This window comes from Gallinula chloropus (assembly GCF_964237585.1).
Source record: "Gallinula chloropus genome assembly, chromosome: 18".
Classification (NCBI taxonomy): Eukaryota; Metazoa; Chordata; class Aves; order Gruiformes; family Rallidae; genus Gallinula; species Gallinula chloropus.
The window spans coordinates 12,306,836-12,328,959 of NC_140103.1; positions in this window are offsets into that span (position 1 = coordinate 12,306,836).

Here is a 22,124-nt window from a genome sequence, read left to right on the forward strand (position 1 = left end):
TTTCCTCCGAGCACACTCAGACCATGACCCTCTGCCTATGGTAGTAGCAAAGCCCTGACTAGACCTCTGAGGTGATGGATGTGGCACTGGGATGTGGCACAGGAACCATGCTAAAAGCCTGCTTCAGACACAGTGGTTTTAACCCAGTGTAAGGCAGATGAGCAGACTCAGACCGTTCCTGGGCTGCACTGCCATGCCTTGAAGGTCCTGCATCCTACCTATCATAAACCTTTAGAAAGTAAAAGTGGATATAATAGATGCTCACTGGACATCTTTAAGCACTACTTCTTGGAAAGGGTAGTCAGGCACTGGAATGCACTGCCCAGGGAGGTGGTGGAGTCACCGACCCTGGGAGTGTTCAAGGAAAGACTGGATGTTGTATTGAGGGACATGGTTTAGTGGGAGCTGGTAGTAATAGGTGAATGGTTGGACTGGATGATCTTTTAGGTCTTTCCCAACCTTGATAATTCTGTGATTCTGTGAAGTCCTAGTCTAAAAAATGGATGAAAACAACCTGTGTTAGACAGCCCTAAGCCCAGGTGCCTTACCCAGGCCACGGTGCCCATGGGTGCTTCCAGTGCTGCAGGGTGGTGCCTCATCTCCCCTTCCTCTGTTCCCGAGGCGTCATCCAGTCCTCCTTTGTTCCATGCCCAGGTGTTGCTGTTGGCTCTCTGTGGAACCACTTGTGTTTCAGCTGCTGCCCCCAGGATGTGTGAGGCAGGGCTGCTGGCCCCAGAGCCCTCTGGCCCTGCTCAGGACTACGGCGAGTCGTCCGACACCTACTGCCCCGTGGAGCGCTGGCAGAGGCTGCGCACGGCCGTCAGGAGGCTGGAGTTCTGGGAGAGCTTCAACGCCGAGCTGATAGGCAGCGGCTTCTTCTCGGAGGTCTACAAGGTAAACTGACATGCAGGCAGCCCCTGGCCTGGGGGAGAGCAGCTGCTGAGGCTGTGCAGATGGTGCCTCATCTGAGGAACCTGTCCCTGAGGTTATTTCCTCATCTTCATGCCTCTCAGCTCCCTCTTGGCAAGGATGGACTGGGTGAAGGAGGAAAGGACAAGCCCTCTGCACGCCCAGCATGTCACCTTTGATGCTTATCCCCCCCTTCCATAGTGGAAAGGGAGTGGGAGGGCTTGGTCAGGCAGTGTTCACTGATACTGCCATACAGCAGGCTTGTCAGGGAGCTAAACTGTGTGGAGAGCCCACCCCAGCCAGGGGACTGGGGGCTTTTGTCCCTGCTCAGTGGTGTGACCACCACAACCTGCAGCTCCTTTAGCAGCCCCCAGCTCAGCTGGGGGGATGCAGTGGGAAGCTCCCTGGTGACAGGTGCTTTAATACCCAGACCTGGCTTCTTCCAGAGAGATTAGGGGATATTTGTGCTCTGGGCATATTTTGTTGTCAAAACTGTAGGAAGATCTATTAAAGGGATGTGTAATCACACTGTGTGTGTGTCCCCAGCACACCCACCACCCTGCAGAGACACTAGTGCTGTAACTCCTGGGCTGCTGTCCTGGGTTACAGGGGTGCTGGGCAGTGCCTGACTCCTGCCTCTATGTCAGGATACTCATGGCTTCTGGCAAGCTGGTATCAGTGTGTCACCAGAGCAAAACTCCTCATGGCTGGGGCTGTTGTCAGTGACTCCCTGCACAAAACTCCACTGGTGCAGGAGTTGGTTTAACCCTCTCTGAGCAAGTGCAGGATCTGAGGTGCTTTGCTCCCCTTCCTGTGCTTCCCCTTCCCTCAGCCCAGGAGTGCTGCTGCTTCTGTGGAGCAGCAGATGGGCCTTGGAGCTCTTTCCCTGAAGCCTGTGGGCAGCACTGCTCCGTGGACAGCAAAGTGAAATGGGGTGCTTCATGTTAGACACTGAGACTCAGCCTTCATCCCTGAGAGCAGATGCTGTGTTGCTTTGCAGTGTGGCCAAGTTTGCCCACTGTACCTCTGCTCTCAGCAGATGCCAGGATGTGATTGCTGACACTGGTTGTGGTTGTTGGGACGTGGCACAGACCCAGTGGACTCTATACCAGTGCCTCCAGCTCCTTTGGTCGACCAGCCCAGTGATAAACGTCTCAACCACACATTTCTCTTAGGCTGGTGGAGATGCTTCTGCCAGGGGAGTACTCTGACATACTCTGGCTGAGATCCCTGCCTGGTGTAAGCAGTGTGGCCAGCTGAAAGTCATGGAGCTGGGCTGGCAGGGTCTGGCCAGGGACCTGCAGGAAACATGCAAGTCAAATAGATAACTAAATGCCTGTTGCTGTCTCCAGGCTCTGCCTCCTCCTCTGCACCTGCACTTGGTGCTGTGATAAAGCCTTTGGGTAAACCTCAGGTCCAGGGCCAGAGCACTAAAGCTGTTCAAGGGAAATCTGCAGCCCAAAGCCTACAGTGGCTCTTTGCAGACTGGAGCAATCATACCTCTTCCCATCACTGCCTCCCCCTAGGAATTGTTTTCCTCACCTACTCAGCTTGCTGTTGCCATCCCTTTATCTAGCAGGGCTTCAGAGTAACAGTTGCTGTTTCTTTTGTCTTGACATTTGCCTGCTGCCTGGGCAGTGAGTGGAATGCCATCAGTAGGCAGGCTGGAGAGGAGGATCTTGAATGAACGTTAATTAACTTCTTGAAGCAGAAATAGAGATGTAAGAAATAAAAAGTTTGAATGAGAAACTGGCTGAAATAGTCAGTGGGCAGAGGAGGAGGATTTGGGACAAGGACAGTCCTTTGTGGGGACTTGATATTTGTCTGTGGGCTCAACCACAATCACAACAGAGTGCTCTGATCACTCCTGGTCCACTTGGGTCAGCTGGTCCCCTGTGGACTTGTAGCACTGGACAGCAGCACCCCTGCTGTGAGGCACTTCTGGTGACTGTCCTTGGAAGCTCTTTGCCAGTAGCTGCTGCCTTCCAAAGGGATCCCTCAGTGAGGACACAGGCTCCTCAGGGCTGGCACTGCCTCTGCTGGCTGCTCCTTGCTTTTGCCATCCTTTTTCCAGTGGCTGAGCCCTTTCTCAGGAGCTGTTACACGTGGGTTTCTGAGGAAGGAGGATTCACTGGTTCAGTTTGGTGTCACTGACTCTGGGCACAGCCTTCTGCTCTGGGAGTTACACATCGCAGAGCCCTGTGCCCAGGAGAGTTCCCCACTTCATACACCTCAGCTTTCTGATGTGCACTCAGGAGCTGTCCAAGTGTGAGGTTTTCTTGAGGAAAACTTAAAGCTTCTTTCATTGACACTTTCATACAGGAAGGTCTGGGGTGCTCAAAAGCAGGAAAGAGATGCAGTGTGACTTCTTTTTGTCTGAGGCATTGCCCAAAGGGACCCTCTGAGCAACCTCAAAAACCTTTACACACATTGGGAAGCACAGTCCTGCTCCCCATCTTTCTGCAACAGTCCCAGATTTACACCTTTATTTCTCCACTCAAGGCTGACATCAGATCTTTACTCTTCATCACTCACTGGCATGAAATGAGAATAACTTGAGGGCCCCTCTGCAGTTCCCAGGTTCTCACACCCATCCAGGACAGAACTGGACACTCTGCATGATTCATAGCAGACCAAGGACTCCTCCAGGTTGGCCAGTGCAAAGTCTTAAGGTCTGTGGTCTTGGAAGAGGCCTTCTGAGCCTGTTACCCTTGCACATCTCTTCCACTGCTTTGTTTTGGGTGTGGGTCTACCCTTGCTTTCCAGTCATTTCTTCTCCAGACCAGACCAGACCAGACTTTGCAGGGGTCTGTGGACAGGAACACCTCCAACTTGCTGACTCCACCAGCCCAGTCAGTGTTTGTGAACTCTGGTGGTGTCCAAATGGGACATGCAACCTCACTTGGAAGCTCAGTGCTCAGTGCAGTGTCTCCTCCAGAGCTGGTGCAGAGCCAACACTGAGCTTCAGCATATTCTTCTGAAAGTTACTCAGATCTTCCAGATCTCAGCTGCTCCTTGTGCTCTGTCCTGGGCATAATGATGACTGACAGCATCTCTTATATTTAAGCCTGTGCAATTATACTTAATAACCAGTTACATCTGATGAGTTACCCACCATATGTGGTTATGAATTCCCATCAGGTGAGGGCGTCAGAGCCCTGGCTTCCTTTGACCTGCTGTAGTAGAGAGGCAAAGTTATTTCAGCAATAGCTTTCCTTCAGAAAGGAAGCAGCAGTTCATGTTGCTCCTAAGACAGTTTGTTTTGTGACCCTGATTACAAGGAACTTTTCTTCCAGGCCAGCTAGGTCTTACCTGCAGCTCTTTCTTCTCCTGGGCTGCTGACCTTCTGTGTAGAGTCACCATCACAGAGAGCAATGGGTGACACTTTTGGATTCAGAGTGCTGCTCTTAAGCCAGCTCATGCTGTCTTTAAACCAGTTTATCTTGAAAAGAGACAAACAAAACCCTACAAACCTCAAAATGAGAGAGAATGAAACAGGTGGCTGTGTTCTTTGCTAATGCTGGAGAAGCTGTCAGGATATCAGCATGGGGGGTACCCCATACACAAATCCCCTTAAAACAGATGTTAATTGAGTGGGGAAATGATGTGGTACCACAGTTCTCAGTGATGTGGTCTAGAAACTACTGTCTGGATTGTCAGCCCAAGTAGCATCAGCTGCAGAGCCTGAGGCTGAGAGCCAGGCAAGCCTTGCATGGAGCCCTGCATTCAGTGCTGCCCCCCCACCTTGGCATCTCCACAGGCACCAGCAGATTTGGTCCTAAAAATGCTCAATCCCTCTCTGAGGGAGAGGATTTTGCTTTCTGTTCTTTAGCTTTTGGTGTCCCTGCCCAGGGGAAGCCCTGTGATGAAGGGTCTGGTGGTAACCCATAGCAGAGGTTCAGGTCAGGGTGTGGCTGGAGGTGAACGTGGGACCTGGGATGTAGGGGAGAGATGAGCTGGCTCTGTGCTTGCTTTGTTGTGTTTGGCAGAGCCTGGGTGGAGGGATGCTGGCACTGGGCAGGGCTGCAGGAGGAACTGGGTATGAGGAGTTGTGGTGGTTTGACCCTGGCTGGAGGCCAAATGCCCACCAAAGTCAATCCCATCAGGAGTGACCCAGCTGTGCCCAGCCTCCCAGGCAGATATCACTGAGGTGGAGCTTATGTGGAAGGGACTGCACCTTGCACTTCAGCAGGAACACTGAGCTGCCATCCAGAGAGACCTGGCCAGGCTGGAGAGCTGGGCAGGGAGAAACCAGATGGGGTTCAACAAAAGCAAGTGGAGAGTCTGGCACCTGGGAAGGAATAACTGCTGGAATCAGGACAGGCTGGGGGTGACCTGCTAGAGAGGAGCTCTGAGGAGAAGGACCTGGGGGTCCTGGTGGGTGACAGGGTGGCCATGAGCCAGCAGTGTGCCCTGGGGGCTGAGAGAGACAATGGGATCCTGGGGGCATCAAGAGGAGTGTGGCCAGCAGGTCACAGGAGGGGATCCTCCCCCTCTGCTCTGCCCTGGTCAGGCCCCAGCTGGAGTGTTGTGTCCAGTGCTGGGCTCCCTGGGATAAAACAGCCAGGGATCTCCTGGAGAGAGTCCAGAGGAGGGACAGAGATGATGAAGGGCCTGGAGCATCTCCCCTGTGAGGAAAGGCTGAGGGAGCTGGGGCTGTTCAGCCTGGAGAAGACTAAGGGGGGTACCTAATTAAAGTCTATAATTATCTTAAGCAGGGGATGCAGGGGGAAATGGGCAGCCCCTTTTCAGTGTCTGTGGGGACAGGACAAGGGGCAATGGCTGCAAGTCAGAGCACAGGAAGTTCCCCACCAACCTGGGGAAGAACTTTTCCCCAGTGAGGGTGAGGGAGCCCTGGGACAGGCTGCCCAGGGGGTGTGGAGTCTCCATCTCTGGAGAGATTCCAGCCCCGTCTGGACGCCGCCCTGTGCAATATGAGCTGGGGAGCTGCTTTGGCAGGGGGGTTGGACCCCAGGAGCTCTCCGGGGCCCTTCCAACCCCTGGGATTCTATGATTCTATGAAATGACTGTGGAAAGCTCCAAGCAGAAGCGAAATGAGATCCAGGCCTTTGACTGGGAAGGGACGCTGCTCTCCAGAGGGGAAGGCAGACCTCTGGAAGCTAAGAGATGTCCTGCTGCAGGTGACCCAGGCTGCTGCTTGTAAAGTGATGGTGGTGAAGATCTACAAGAATGACGTGGACCAAGAGGTGATTGTGCGTGAGATCAGCCTGCTGCAGAAGCTCTCCCACCCCAACATTGTCAGGTGGGCACATCCTCTGGCCAGGAGTGGTGGGGACTGTGCTGTGGGTTTGCCCCAGCTGAGAGCTGGGCACCACACAGCCACTTGTTCTTGAACAGGGAGTGAGGTGGGAGGTGTTTGAGGGAGGGGGAAAGGGAGGGAAAAGAAAACCCAAGGAACCAAAACCCCGTGGGCTGGGATAAGGAGAGTTACTGGGATAGCAGAGAGGGAGATGCAATAGCAATAACAGGACTTTAGAGCAAAACATAGGAGGCTGGTGACACATGAGGGGGCTTCTCACTGACCCACACAGCTCAGGTGCAGCTCAGAGCTGGCTCCAAACCAGACCATCCCCAAAACTGCACATCCTGGACCTGCCTGCTCCTCCCCCCCACCCAGTCCCCCTTTATGCTGAGCATGAGGTAATTGGCATGGGATACCCCCTCTGGCCAGTTTGGGTCACCTGTCCTGGCTGTGTCCCCTCCCTTCTCCTTAGAGGGGAAATATGAACAACTGACAAGTCCTTGGTTGCTTGGCAACAACTAGAACCATGGGTGTGTTATCAGCACTGCTCTCCTCCAGCTCCCAAACCCAGCATCCCATCCACTGTGAGAAGGAAATTAACTCTATCCTGGGTGGAACCAGGACACACTGGCAGGGGCTGGAGTCACCTTGACGTCTCCAGGGTGGTTCTGGTTCTGCAGTGAGGCTTTGAGCTGAACCTTGATGGCTTCTTTTTTGTGTGTCTTCTGCTTAGGTACCTTGGGATTTGCATAAAAGATGACAAGCTCTATCCCATTCTGGAGGTAAAGGTTTCCTGCTTCTCAGTGTGCTGTGGGCAGGCAAAGAACCCATCGGTTCTTCGTCAGGGAGGATGTGATGCATCCCTGGCTCCTGTGCCTGTGGATGGCTCTGGACTAGCAAGATTGCTTTGGGGGGGCTTCTGGTCCTTTCTGCCCCACAGCTGGAGTGCAGCACAGTCACTGTAGGGCCAGAGATTCAAGCAGAAGGGCCAACTAGGCTTGGTGCCACCAAAGGGACAGAAGGGAGCAGCTGGCTGGGAGAAGAGGAGTCAGAGATGGAGAGTGGTATGACCTCCAGAGTCGCTCTGGAATGATCATGTAGCCTGTGCCAGTCCAGGGAGGTCTCACCTTGTTCCTGTGCTGCTGCTGGTGGCAGAAGGCATTGACTGAGCCAGTGCCAGGCTTTTTGCCCCTAGTTGGCTGCCCATGAATGAGGACCAAAGCTGGCTTGTCAGCCATCCCAGCAGTGGGGCAGAACCCAGAGACCGACAGTGAGTTGGTCTGCAAGGAGTGGCATTTGCATCATGCCACAGGGCCCCTGGGTGCATTCCCAACCCCCAAACTAAAAGTAGGGGCTCCTGGGTTGGCAAGGAGAGCTTCAGCACCTTTGAAACCATGCTGGGCCATTGCAGCCACCTGCTTTTTGTCTCTTCTGTTCACAGTACGTGAGTGGAGGCTGTCTGGAGGAGCTCCTGGCCAGCAAAGACATTGCTTTGACCTGGAAGGAAAAAGTGGACTTGGCTTCTGACATCACCAGAGGCATGATCTACCTTCACTCCAAGAACATCTATCACCGAGATCTCAACTCCAAGGTATGGAAAGCTGGAAAGGGGGTGTCACCCCCACCCTGCTGCAGCTGACTGGGTGAGGGACCCTTTAGGGCTGCCACCAGAAAGCCTCAGGCCTCCTGCTGGTCCTCTGCTCGATGCTGATTGCTCTGCAGGCAAGGAAGCCTTCTTGATAAAGCCTGTTGCTGCCTTGCATATGCATTGCTTGCCAATCAGGAGACACAGAGAGAGCACAAATGTCTTGCTCTTCCTGCCATCAGAAAAGAAAACAGGTGGGAATGTGTGCAGGACTGTGTGTGGTCTTCTTTGCCTCCAGTGGCATGAGAAGCTCTGCCATATCTATAGAGATTTCCTTCCCTGCTCACAGCAAGGAGAAAGCTGTGGCTAACAGGAATGGGTCCAGGAGCAAGAGCTGAGATGGTCCCTTATCTGTGTGCAGAGTATCAGCAGGAGATGTGTGTGTCTCCTCCCTCAAGTGCAGGGATGTTGGTTTTCATTGATCCAGAGAGTCCAGAGGGTCCTGGACCGATTTTAGGATGGTCATCACCATGAATTTCCCACCATGGCAGCTGTGAAGGCATCCAAAGCCAGGGTTTGGGTATAATTTTGGGTGGCTTTTGGGTTTCTGGTGCCTTGGGGCTGCTTTCCTCAGCAGGGCCCCACGCTGCTTGATGGGAGCAGGGCATCTCAGGCTTCCCCACAGGGACAAGCTTTGACAAAGCCCTTCCTCTGCCACTGGTACAGCAGTAGGAACATGGTAAGGTGGTGCCTTGTTGATGTCTCTTAGGAAAAAATATCCAAGCCTCAGGTAGGTTTGCAGCATGCCCATGATATCCCAGGGAAGGTGGACTGAGGGGCTGGCTACCAGCCAGGACTAGATCTGTGTTGGCTGATGCCAGAGGCTGGCTTGGTGATTGATGGAAATGGAGCCTGTGAGTCCTTGCAGCTGCCACTGGATGGAGGTGAATCTCTCATCAGTCATTTTTGGTGGCAGTCTGAGAGCTTTTTAAGAGGAGCTTGAAACACTGATGAAGATTAGCAGTGGAGAAGCCAGGCAAGTGTTAGAGTTTTGAGAGCCATCAGCACAGCAATGAAACTCCCCTTTGTAAACTCACTGCTTGCTTGGCTTGGTTACTATGACACTGCAAACACCAGGCAAGTACAAGGCAAGACCACAGGCTTCTTGGCCAGTGTGAAGTCAGGTGAGATGTACTTTCCTATTTAGTGGTAGCTGATGAGCTCAGGAGCTTTCCAGATCTGTTTATGTGAAGTTAGTGTGTGCTGGAAGATCCCTGCTGTGGTGGTTCAACCCCCAAAGTAACCCAGGGACATGTAGAAAATATATGTAGTGATGAAGGAGAGAAGTGTGCATGTGCTCACTGGGAATCTAGTTGTTAGTGGAGAAGACAGCTTGTCACTTCTGCCAGTTCCCTGGGAGGTGCTGAGGACGAAATCCTGGGGAGACAAACAGGCTGAGGCTGCTGGGATTTTGAGAAACCTTAGGATCATTTTAGAGGAATACCTCCAGAAAGCTGTGTTTGGGATGGGTAGCTGTGGGTAGTGAGAAGGGCTGAGGCTGGGTGGTGAACAGGATCAACGTGCCCATTGTCAGGTCTCCTTTAGATAACAGGATGTGGGTGATAATGTCCACTGACCAGCTGCTTCCAAGGACTTTTCCTGGCTGCAGGTGGGATTGGTCAGTCCCTGATCTGTCCTGTGTACTCCATGTGTGCTGCCAGCATGCAGGTCTCTGGTGAGGTGAGAGCCTGGAGTGGCAAGGTGGTGCTGAGGGCTGGTGAGGTGCTGCTCAGTGAAGAGACCCTTCCTCACTGGGGCTCTCATGCGGCGCCTCCCGGGCTCCTTTCAGAACTGCCTCATCCGAGTGATGCCGCGGGGCCGAGAGGCGCTGGTGACTGACTTTGGCCTGGCCAGGGAAGTGGTGGAGCTGCCTGTGAAGGATGTGGAGAGGAAGCTGTCCCTGGTGGGCTCTGCTTTCTGGATGGCTCCTGAGATGCTACGGGGCGAGCCCTATGACCGGAAGGTATGACGCTGCTTCCCAGCTCCTTGTTCATCTTTGGACCTCCTGAGTGAGCAGGAAGGGTATCTGCTGGTCCTGACATGTCCTGACAGCAGAACACCCCCAGGAAACATGTCTCTGCTACGTGGACCTTTGCTCAGTGATGCTCTGCTTAGGAACTTGGGAGTTCCTTATGTGGCCATGGCACCATCCACAGTGAAGCCTCTCTGAGGAAGATGCTGGATGAGTTACAGCCTGTTGAGCCTGTTGTACCATCTGTGGGAGGTGCCAGAGCTGTGGTAGAAGCACTAGACAAGAGCACAGGGCCAGGCTTCCTGGAGTGAGGCTGTGGTGTTTCTGGGTGGATTTAGAAGTCCAGAAGAAGATGAGGAGTTTGCTGTCTCCATCTGCAGTGGGCTTTTGTGTAACTAATGAAGGATTTTGTCATTTGTACTCCTCTTTCTCATGCTTTGCTTCTGTGCATGTCCCACCTCCTGCTCTCCCACCCTTCCTGCAGGTGGATGTGTTTTCCTTTGGCATTGTCCTCTGTGAAATCTTGGGCAGGATCCCAGCTGACCCTGAAGTGCTTCCCAGAACTCAGGTAATGATTCCAGCAGCCAAACCTCTCAGTGTTTTATCCATGGTACCAGACTGTGGCCTCTCTAGACCAGGCAGACCTACACAAACATGTTCACATACAGGTTCCTCTTTAGGGGTTTTTCTCTGAGAAAAGCTGCTCTCAGTATTTTCAGCACATCAGAGTTCAGTGCATCTGCAGTTTGAACATTTTTATTACATCAACAATTTGAGATTAAACACTTCTTAACCTTAATTACAAAGAGTTCATTTTGCTTTGACATTTCTGCTTCTCTACTGAAGTGTCAGGTTAAACACAACTTTCATCACAGACATTTATTTTAAAACACGAGTTTGCAATCAATACCCAGTTCATGGGGACACATTGGGCTGCCCTGAAGACATGGCCTTCTTTGTTTCAATATTTGCAGCACAAAGTGGGAAGGGAAAGTTTATCCTGAATAGGGATGAAAAATCCATCAGGAGACCAGCAAATTGCTGCTTACCAAGGAGCAGTGCAAGGAACCTGAAGTGACTGGAGATTGTTACATGTTTCTGTGAGACTGAACAGGAATCATAGAATCACAGACTGGTTGGGGTTGGAAGGGACCCCAAGGATCACAGAGCTCCAACCCCCTGCCACAGGCAGGGACACCAACCTCCAGGCCTGGAGCTACACAAGGTTGCCCAGGGCCCCATCCAACCTGGCCTTGAACACCCCCAGGGATGGGGCACCCACCCCCTCTCTGGGCAGCCTGTTCCAGCCCCTCACCACTGTCTCTGTGAAAACTTCCCCCTAATATCTAATCTAAACCTTCCTTCCTTTAGCTTTAATCCATCCCCCTTGTCCTTCCATGATTTACCCTTTGAACAAGCTGATTCCCCTCCTGTTCCTCTGCTCCCTTCAGGGACTGGGAGGCTGCAATGAGGTCCCCCCACAGCCTTCTCTTCTCCAGGCTGACCCAGCACAGCTCCCTCAGCCTCTCTCCATAGGGGAGCTGCTCCAGCCCTCTGATCATCCTTGTGGCTCCTCTGACCCCTCTCCAACAGTCCCACATCTCTCTTGTACTGGGGCCCCAGCTCTGGACACAGGACTCCAGCTGGGGCCTCAGGAGGGCAGAGCAGAGAGGGACAATCCCCTCCCTGTCCCTGCTGCCACCCCTCTGCTGATGGAGCCCAGGATACCATCACCTTTCCCAGCTGCCAGAGCCACTGCTGGCTCAGGGGAAGTTTCTCATCCCCCATGACCCCCAGGTCCTTCTCAGCAGGGCTGCTCCCCAGGAGCTCTTCTCCCAGTCTGTATCTGTGTCTGGGATTCCTCTGGCCCAAGTGCAACACCTGACACTGTGCAATGTTGAACCTCATCAGGTTCTCCCAGCCCCACCTTTCCAGCCTGTCAAGATCCCTCTGGCTGGCTCCTGTCCTTCTGTTGTGTCACCCACAGCACTCTAATGCTCCATCTGCATTCACAAGATGGAGAATGACATATCAGAGACTCTGAAGTCTAGAGGGATAAAGCTGTAGTTATGGAAACAGCTGGCTGGACTCCTTCACTGCTGGAAGAGCAGATTATCTGCAGTTCATGTCCTTGGCAGCCACTGCTCAGCACCTGGTGCTGGGTCATCTACTGTTTTTTTGTCTTTGTGGCTCTTCTCTTTGTCGTGTGACTTTTTCCAGGAGGACACACAGTGCCCCACAGGGACAGCAAACAGAAGGGTGCTGCAGACTCACAGCTTTTGGGACCAGCACTGTTCAATATATTCATCAGGGACCAGGATGAGGGAGCAGAGTGCACTGTCAGCACGTTTGCTGATGACACAGAACTGGGATGAGGGGCTGACACAGCAGAAGGCTGTGCTGCCTCTCAGCAAGACCTGGACAGGCTGGAGAGTTGGACAGGGGGAGATATGATGAAATTCAACAGGGGCAAGTGCAGAGTCTGGCATCTGGGGAAGAACAACTCCTGGAACCAGTGTAGGTTGGGGAGTGACCTGTTGGAGAGCAGCACAGGGGAAAGGGACATGGGAGTCCTGGGGGACAGCAGGATGGCCATGACCCAGCACTGTGCCCTCGTGGCCAAGAAGGCCAATGGCAGCCTGGGGTGTATCAGATGGGAGGTGGTAAGCAGATCAAGAGAGGTCCTTCTCTACCCTGGTGAGACCCCACCTGGAATATTGTGCCCAGTTCTGGGCCCCTCAGTTCAAGAAGGACAGAGAGTTCCTTCAAAGAGCCCAGTGCAGGGCCACCAAGGTGATGAAGGGAGTGGAACACCTTCCTTATGAGGAGAGGCTGAGGGATCTGTGTCTCTTTAGCCTGGAGGAGAGGAGACTGAGGGGTGACCTCATTAATGTTTATAAATATGTGAAGGGCAGGTGTCAGGAGGATGGAGCCAGACTCTTCTCTATGATGTCCAAAGACAGGACAAGGGGTGCAGGCTGGAGCAGAGGAGGTTCCATGGAAAAACTTTCTCACTGTGGGGGTGGCAGAGCCCTGGGACAGGCTGCCCAGAGAGGCTGGGGAGTCTCCATCTCTGGAGACATTCAGACCTGCCTGGAAGTGTCCTCTGTGACCTGCTCTGGGTGATCCTGCTCTGGCAGGGGGGCTGGACAAGATGATCTTCTGAGGCCTATTCCAACCCCCTGACATTCCCTGATCTGTAACTCTGCTAATGTCTATGCAGAGTCCTGTGAGAGCTGATGTTGCCCCAATACTTTTGCGTAGCCATCAGGAAAATAGCTGTGCTGGAGAGACCCTAAAAGCTTTAAAACATGAGTGTTCTGCTCTTTAACACCTTCAGAAGCTTTGAAAGGACTTTGTTTATAGCTGAAGTTTTTACTGTGCACTCTTTCCCCTTCCTCAAAGGATTATGGCTTGGATGTTGCTGCCTTCCAAGGGATGATAAGTGAGTGCCCCAGGCGGGTGATGGACGTTGCTGCTACCTGTTGTCGGGTGAGATTGTCACTAGGGTTTGTTTGGTTTGGGTTTGGTTTGGTTTTTTTCCTTTTGTTCTGTTGGATTTGTGTCACTTTTGTATGATAGAGACCAAAATTCTTCTGAATCCTGGAGAGCTTGAAGTTGCTGCTGTCAGTGCTGGCACATGGGGCTCTGTCACCTGAGCTGTGATGAGATCTTCATGGGCCAGTGTGTGCTTCCACCCACCACACAGTTTTCCCCCTGGGTGAAGTGTTTAGGTTTTGTATTATAGCCTGAAACATCCCCAAGGTCCTGCCTGTTCCCTTGCATGTTGATCCCAGAGTGGGAAGCAGGTTGGTGATGTCTAGTCCCTCCCTATGCCAGGCTGCAGGCAGAGGCACCCAGCTGATCCTCTTTGGAGGGCACTACCTTGCTGTTCCCAGCCCTGGCATTACAGATATCATCAGAGCATATTTCTTCAACCTTTCTTGCTTTAGCATAAAAGATAATGGCAAAAACTGAGGGCATCCCCATGCTGCCCAAAGCTTTGGGATGCAACAGAGAGAGAGAGACCAAAGATGCAAGTTAATCTCTGAATGGAAGGAAAACCAAAGGCAGTGGTTGGACAGAGAGTGGAGGAACTGAGTGATCATAATACAACTAATTGCTGGGACCTGAAGGAAGTAAATCCTTGCATGGGTTCAAGCACCTGTGAATAACTTGCCCTGAATCCAAGCAGTGATTCATGTCAGCAACTGGCTCAGATGGATGTGTTCAGATCTTGTATCTCTGATGGGCAGCTTCCTAAGAATAGTGAGCTTCTGCCAGAAATGGCCCTTGGAGCTTCTCTCTGCCTTGTGTGATGTGCAGGTCTGGGGAGTTCCCTGTGCAGATCCCCAGGCACAAAGGGCAGCCCCAGGATGGCACAAGCAGGGGTGTAGAGTGGGCACCCTGATGGCACTGGGAGGGCTGGGGCATCACAGCCCACTGAGGATGAGCTACATCGGGGAGACAGGACGAGTGGATCTTGGCTGCCATGAAAAGGCTTGGGGAATGATATGTCACCCTCCTGATGCCTACCTGCAGCTTCTCCCTGCACAATGCCTGCCCCTGTGCCGTTGGCATGGGCTTTGGGAGGAGCCTTTCCCATACCCTGCCCAGGCAGGGGTATGTCAGGCTGCTTTTCAGTATCTTGCTGCCATTACTGGAGCTGCATCAAACCACAGGACCTGTGGCTGCTCATTTGCAGCATCCTGGGCTGGGGTCACCAGATGGGGTGATGACATAAGATCCAACTGTGTGGCAGGGTCAGGGATGGGTGATGCCCTTGCCCAGCCCTGGGGGACCCAGCACAGCTGCTGCAGAGTGTCCACTCCCTGCCCAGGGTGTCCTCTTCAGCTTTCCCTTCTCGTTCCAGGTGGAAGCATTTAAGAGACCGTCTTTCTCTGAGATCCTGGATGAGCTGGAGGATGTCCTGGAGACTTTGGAACCTAGGAGAGACAATCAGCTGTCAGGCTGAGCTGCCTGCCTCCTGTGAGGCTTGGCAGGGAATCACCCAAACTGTAAATTAACTGTCTGGGCATTCAGGAGGGAAGAAGGCAGGTGGGGAAGGGAAGAGCTAAGTGATAGGATGCTGTTTATTGAATCACAGTTTCAGTCTGCAATTTCTTGAGTGGAAAACACAGTTGAAAATGGAGAGGGGAATTACCAGGAGTGTATTTTCCTAGCTAATGTTTTTAACAGATATAATTAGGACACTGAGCAGCTTTTGTCTGTTTGCTTGTTAAAAAGCAAACAATCCTGGAAGGATGGGACCTGAATTCACTTGAGGATGCTTTCCAAATCCCTGACAGAAGCATTATCTGTTCCTGCTCTTCCCTGACCCAGGGCCTTCCCCTTGTCTATCCCCATGTCCTTGGGGAATCACCTCTTGGGGGGCCAGCATCTGTGGGGTCTGAAGGCAAGGGGCTGTGGGGTGCTGGTGAGCCTTGGAATTGCCTTATGTTTCAAAGCCTTAAAGCACCCATCCATCAGCCTTGCAGGAGCTCTGCTTGTCTCTGGCTGGTTCTCCTGACACTATGTGTGGGGTGCACCCAGGTGTGTGGAGGCATCTGGTGAGGTTTTGGAGTCAGCTTGAGCCACCCATAGGGTGCTGACCTGCACTGGCCAAGGCAGTGAGGAGGGTGTGCCTTACTGAGATACAGACTAACTGACTGACATCTCCTCTCAGAAGAGCTTTGTCAAACACATGTTCCACGATCAGGACAGTCTGGTTTCCTCCCCATCACCTTTGACTGGGGCCTAAAGATGGAGAGGTCTGCCTCCCCCCTTCTCATCCTGCTGCAAACACAGTGACAAAAGCTTATGAGGCTGAATTGGGGTCCAGCATCATCCAGTATCTCACCCCTTTCTCTGGCCCAGCACCCATCACCTCAGCGACGTGGGACACCCTTGCAGGCTCCTGGACTCAGGCAGCCAGGAAAGGACTTTGTTTTGATACTGGGTTTTCTTCTGTGGGCCAGAGAAGGGTGCTGAGCTGCAGATCCAAACCAGGAGTGGAAAAAATAATGGTTAGAAATGGTCTGGCTCTGCATAGTCAGGAGAAATGGGTGAGTGGTCAAGTCCCTGCTCCCCAGACAGGATGATTGCTGGGCCAAGACATGCTGGAACCAAGTGTTTATGGGTGTAAATAGGTGTCATGCCTGTATAGTGGTAGAGCTGTGGCTCCCTTCTTGTAGATTTTAAGCTCTTGAAGCCAGGATCATTCATCTGTCCACCAAAAAGCATTCATACAGTGGGACTTCAAAATACAGCTTGAAGGCTCTTCTCCCACATAGTGACTGACCTACCTCGGTGCCTCATCTCAAGCTCTTGGAGTAATATATAGACTAATTTAGGTCATAGATAGCCCAGCATCTCTGTGCTGTGATGCCTGCACAAGGTGTTGTCAGTGGTGTGCTGGGACAGAGATGTAGTGGAGGAACATGATTCCTTTTCCCCAGAGCACACAAGGAAGCAGGAGCTGGCACAAAATGCTCAGCCACATCTTCAGGGGGCTTCTGCATGTCCCCTTTCCCCAGAGGTGCTGTGGTGCTTTTGTGGGAGACTGGCTTCCTTGCACAATAACCTCCTGGTCCACAGTGAACAGCCCAGCAAATAGCTTCATCCCAGCTGGATGCTGCCAGTGGGGGGGAAAGCAAATCAGCAAGAGTTAGGAGACTGAAGGTAAGGGAAGCTTTTCAACCTGGAGGAAGGAGAGTGGCCACTTTCTGACTTACACTGGGTTGAAATGGACTGCAATAGCAGTGCCAACAGCACTTGTCTTCAGTGAGAGGCAGCTACCACCAGCAATGTGTTGGATTAAAAACTGCAGGGTGTATATTGGACTCCAGGAGCCAACTGCAACTTTACAAGACTCCCCAGGCTCCCCATGGCTCTTCCTTAGAGGAACAGGCTTGAGAAGGAGGAATCCAACAGTATGTCCTAACACTCAAAGCATTAAGGACACAAAACCTCTTCCAAAGGCTGTTGGTGAAGGCCAGCTGTCCCCCTTGGCTCAGGCACTGGCTAGATGTGTGGCTTTCACAAAGTCTTTCTTCCCCAGCCTTCCCCAGACTGGTTTCCAAGCAGCAGTCTGTTCTGCCTCTGCCCCCTGCCCCATCCAAGATCAACATGCCAGTCCCTCAGATGGCCTGCCATGGGGTCAGGGTGCCCTGTTCAAGGCACTGCTCCCTATTCCCAGGACCAGCAAGGCTTGGAGCTGGTGGTACCCTGCCTCAAACTGGCCTAATCCTCCACCTGCACCCCAGACTGGTCCTGCAGAGCAGCAGCTGTGGGGTTGAGACACAGAAACAGCGTGTGGAGTTGCATAAACTTTGGTGGTGCTGTGTATGAAGAAAGATGTTTTGGTTTTGTTTATCTGCTCAGGGGTAAGAAGCCTGATCAAGGATGAAACTGATTTGGAATGGGGGTTATTTTCTGCACAGAGGACAGCATTAGCCAGCATGGGCTGAGCTGCAACAGATCACATCTGTGCTTCTTCTTGGGTTACCACGTGGCACATCCACTCTTGCAGTGAGTCCATATGCTTGATCTCAGGTGACCAAAGGATACCAGGCCCTTGCTAGAAGGGCTTTTGGTGCCTGCTGCAAGGCAGGTGGGACCATGACTAGATCTCTGCAGGCACCATGTGGACTAGAAAAGCCAATTTTGTGAGTCTGCAGAGAGCAGAGGTGCTCTGGAGATTTGTCTGGTGCATCTCGTGGACCAAAAGTTTCTCTTCACCGGCCAGAGCTGGAGGGAGAGGTGAGCATGGGAAACTTGCTGATGCTCCAGGTATGAGCCCCTGTGCTGGGAGCACAGGGCCTGGCTTCTTGACACCAGGCTGAAACAACGTCCAGGTCAGTGGAGTCTGGGAGTCCAAGTGACTGCAGTGGTGGGTGGAGGATCTGGGTGGTGTATGAGGCTCCCCCTTACTGGACCTGACCAGGAGCTGCCTACTCTGTCTTTCTTTCCTCTGTTGGCTACTTGCTTTGCTGGTGCTGATGACATGGACCTGGTGGTGTTGTGGCCCTCGGGCCATGCATTCCTGCATCCTCCATTGTGTCTTTCTTTGTTTTTATAAATGCTATTTGGGAATAAAGTCTAGTGGTTCTTTTCCACATCAGCCCTGGCTGCTGTAGTTCATCACCCTGAGTCTGCTGAGTGGTGTTGCCAAAATGCCATGTTTCCCACCACAGGCACCAAGCACAACTGAATAAACAGCTTCATGCTCCATCAGCAGAGTAAAAGTAATTTACAGAAATTTACTTCTGTAAAAGTAATTTACAGAAGAGCATTACCTCTTGGTAATACTCTTGGTCTCTATGCGTCCCTGTGGGTCCCTATGGGACTCTATGGGACCCTATGAGTCTCTATGAGTCTGTATTAGTCCATGTGTTTCTCTATGGGTCCCTAAGGGTCTCTGTGGGTCGCTATGAGTTGCTATGGATCTCTATGGGTCCCTATGTGTCCCTGTGGGTCTTTATGGGTCCCTGTGGGTCCCTCTGGGTCTCCATGAATCCCTATGGGTCCCTGTGGGTCTCTATGGTTTCCTCTGGGTCTCTACGGGTCTCTATGGATCCCTATGGGACTCTATTAGTCCCTATGGGTCTCTATGGGTCTTTGTGGGTCTCTATGGGTCCCTATGGGCCTCTATGGATACCTATGGGTCCCTGTGGGTCTCTATGGTTTCCTCTGGGTCTCTACGGGTCTCTATGGATCCCTATGGGACTCTATTAGTCCCTATGGGTCTCTATGGGTCTTTGTGGGTCTCTATGGGTCCCTATGGGCCTCTATGGATACCTATGGGTCCCTGTGGGTCCGTATGGTTCTCTATGGGTCTCTATGGGTCTCTGAGTCCCTGAGGGTCTCTATGGGTCCCTGTGGGTCTCTATGGGTCCCTATGGGTCCAGTCGGTGAGCGAGGATCAGCGGTGCCAGCGATCCCTCAGGTAAGCCCAGGGGCCGCGCAGCAGACCGGGCTGTGCAGGGAGGGTCCCTACACCCGGGCACCCCGTGTGCGGCTCCTTCCCCCCGCAGCGGCTGCCCGGCAGCTCGCCAGAGCTCACCCGCCCCACGGCATCGCGTGCCCCTGCCTCCAGCCTTAAAAGGGATAAGGAGGGCAGCACACAACACAGGAGAGCAGGCAGCCCTCCTGCTGGGCAGGGGAATAGAGGAGCACAGGCAGCTGACAGGTGAGGCTCGTTAATCTTTGGTACGATATTGCGTGATGGTGTCTGCCCGGCGTAGGGCTGGGACCCCAACACCTTCCAGTGTGGGAGTAGGAACGCAGCTCAAACACCCGCAGCAGCGTGTGGCAGTGCAGGGCTTGGGGTGCAGGGGTGTCACAACGTGCTTGCAGCAGCAGAAAGCTCTGGTCAGGGCTGTGTGAGCTGATTAGGGGTCTCCTCAGCAGAGCAGCATATCTACAAGAAGAGGTAGATGTTCTCAAAGCTAAACTAGACAGGCTCATGAGCCTGAAATGGAGATGGATTGGAGGAGCCAGGTTCTGTCCTCCCAGCCACAGGAATGTGAGATCCCAGCTGGCAGCGCCCAGGCCCGGAGGGACCCTGTACCCTCCCCCAGGCAGGACAGTCTTAACGGAAGGGATGAATGGAAGCAGGTACGTGGCAAGGGTAGTAGGAGAGTGCCTTCCATGCCTGTCCCTCCTCCTCAAGTTCCTCTGAGCAATAGATACGAGGCCCTACTAGAAGGGGACCAGCCAGATAATGTGACAGCTGATAGGGAAATGACTCCTGAGGTGGTGTTCCCTAGGACAAGACCCCCTAAGCATGCTATCAAAACAGGCTCTGTTAAAACAAAAAGACAGGTCATTGTTTTAGGTGATTCCCTTTTGGAGGGGACTGAGGGCCCGATCTGTAAGCTGGACCCTCTACATAGGGCAGTCTGCTGCCTTAAGGGAGCTTCAGTTAGGGACTTAACAAAGAGACTCCCAACCTTGGTCAGGCACACGGACTTTGAATTTTCCAAATAGGTAGTAATGAAATACATAAAAGAAAACTGAGGACCTTTAAGAAGATTTAAGGGCCCTGGGACGCGTGGTACGAGGATCTGGAGCACAGGTAGTGTTTTCCTCCATCATTCCCACTACAGGGAATGGGGAGGGATGGAAGGAGAAGAGCCAGGAAGTTAATACCTGGCTCAGAGTATAGTGTGAGAAACAGAACTTTGGGTTCTCTGACAATGGGCTAGCTCTAGACTCATCAGCCTTGCTTTCCAGGGATGGGGAGAACTTCTCCCCAAGGGGCAGAAGGATACTGTCAAAGAAGCTAGCAGGGCTCATTAATAGAGCTTTAAACTAGATAAGAAGGGGGAGGGGGACAGGGCCAGGCTAGATGGATAAAAACCTGGTTGCGGTCAAGTTATTGAGGAACAGTGTGCTGGCAATGACCTCCAGTCAGCCACCCTAGTTAATCCGGGAGGTAGTGTGATAATTCAGAGTAGAAATGTAACTACTACCAGTGGGCTGGGTAACTTAATCAGATGTCACTTGGGATGTCACTTCCCTGAGGAGCATAACAAGATCAATAGACCAGCTGAAGTGCATCTACACCAATGCACGCAGCATGGGCAATAAACAGGGGGAATTAGAAGTCCTTGTTACTAAGGGAGACTATGGTGTGATTGCCATCACTGAAACGTGGTGGGACAATTCACATGACTGGAGTACTGCAATGGCTGGTTACAGACTATACAGGTGTGACAGGCTGGGAAGGAGAGGAGGTGGGGTAGCCCTGTATGTCAGGGAATGTTTTGACTGCCTGGAGCTGGAGTATGATGATGAAAGGGTTGAGTGTCTCTGGGTAAAGATCAGAGGAAAATGAAATCAGGGTGATATAGTGATGGGAATCTACTACAGACCACCTGATCAGAGGAGGAAGCTGATGAGTTGTTTTTTAAACAACTGGGAGAAGTCTCAGGATCACCAACCCTCGTCCTTATTGGGGACTTCAATTTACCAGATGTCTCCTGGATGTACTGTACAGCAGGGAGGAAGCAGCCTAGCAGGTTCCTGGAGTGTTTGGAAGACAAATGCCTGACCCAGCTGGTGAATGAACCCACCAGGGAAGGTGCCCTGCTGGACTTGTTTGTAAACAGAGAAGGGCTAGTGGGGGATGTGAAGGTTGGAGGACGCCTGGGGCACAGTGATCACGAGCTGACAGAATTCTTAGTACTGGGAGAAGTCAGAAAGGGAGACACCAGAACAAGCACCTTGGACTTCCATAGGGCTGACTTTGGTCTGTTCAGAAAGCTGCTCGATAAGATTCTATGGGAGGCAGCCCTGGAGGGCAGAGGAGCCCAAGAGGGTTGGTTGCTCCTCAAGAAGGAAATCTTGGCGGCACAAGAACAGGCTGTCCCAGTCTGGAGGAGGAGGAGTTGGCAAGGAAGGAAGCCAGCTTGGCTGAGTAGGGAGATCCAGGAAGATCTTCGGGAAAAGGGGAAAATATGAGCTTTGGAGCGTCTTGGACCAAATATAGGAATTTAGTGAGATCATGTAGGGAGAAAGTCAGAAGGGCTAAAGCTGAACTGGAACTCAGACTGGCCAGTTCTGTAAAAGAGAATAAAAAGTCTTTAGGTACATTAACAGTAAGAGGAGGGTCAAGGAGAATCTCCATCCCTTATTGGATACTGAGGGAACATTAGTGACAAGGGATAAGGACAAGGCTGAGGTCCTTCATTCCTTCTTTACCTCAGTCTTTAATAGTAAGGATGGATATTCCCTGAGTGCTCATCCTCAGGAACTGACTGACAGGGAGGAGAAGAATAACAAAGTTCCCATGGTTCAAAAGGAAACGATGAGCGACCAACTTGACCAGTTAGATACAAACAAGTCAATGGGGCCAGATGGGATTCACCTGAGGGTGCTGAGAGAGCTGGCAGATGTGCTTGCCAAACCCCTTTCCATCATCTACCAGCAATCCTGGCAGACTGGGGAAGTTCCACTCGACTGGAGGCTGCAGATGTGACACCCATAGACAAGAAGGGTTGGAAGGAGGATCCAGGGAACTACAGGCCTGTCAGCATGACCTCAGTCCTGGGGAAGATCAAGGAGACGGGCCATCTTGGGAGCTGTTGTGCAGCACATGTGATGGCCAGGGGATCAGGCCCAGTCAACATGGGTTTACAAAAGGTAGATCCTGTCAAACTCACCTGATCACCTCCTATGACAAGGTGACCCGCTTAATGGACAAGGGGAAGGCTGTGGATGTGTCTGCCTGGACTTCAGTACAGCCTTTGACACGGTTTCTCACAGCTTTCTGACTGAGAAACTGGCTGCCACTGGCCTGGACTGGTGGACCCTCAGCTGGGTTCAAAACT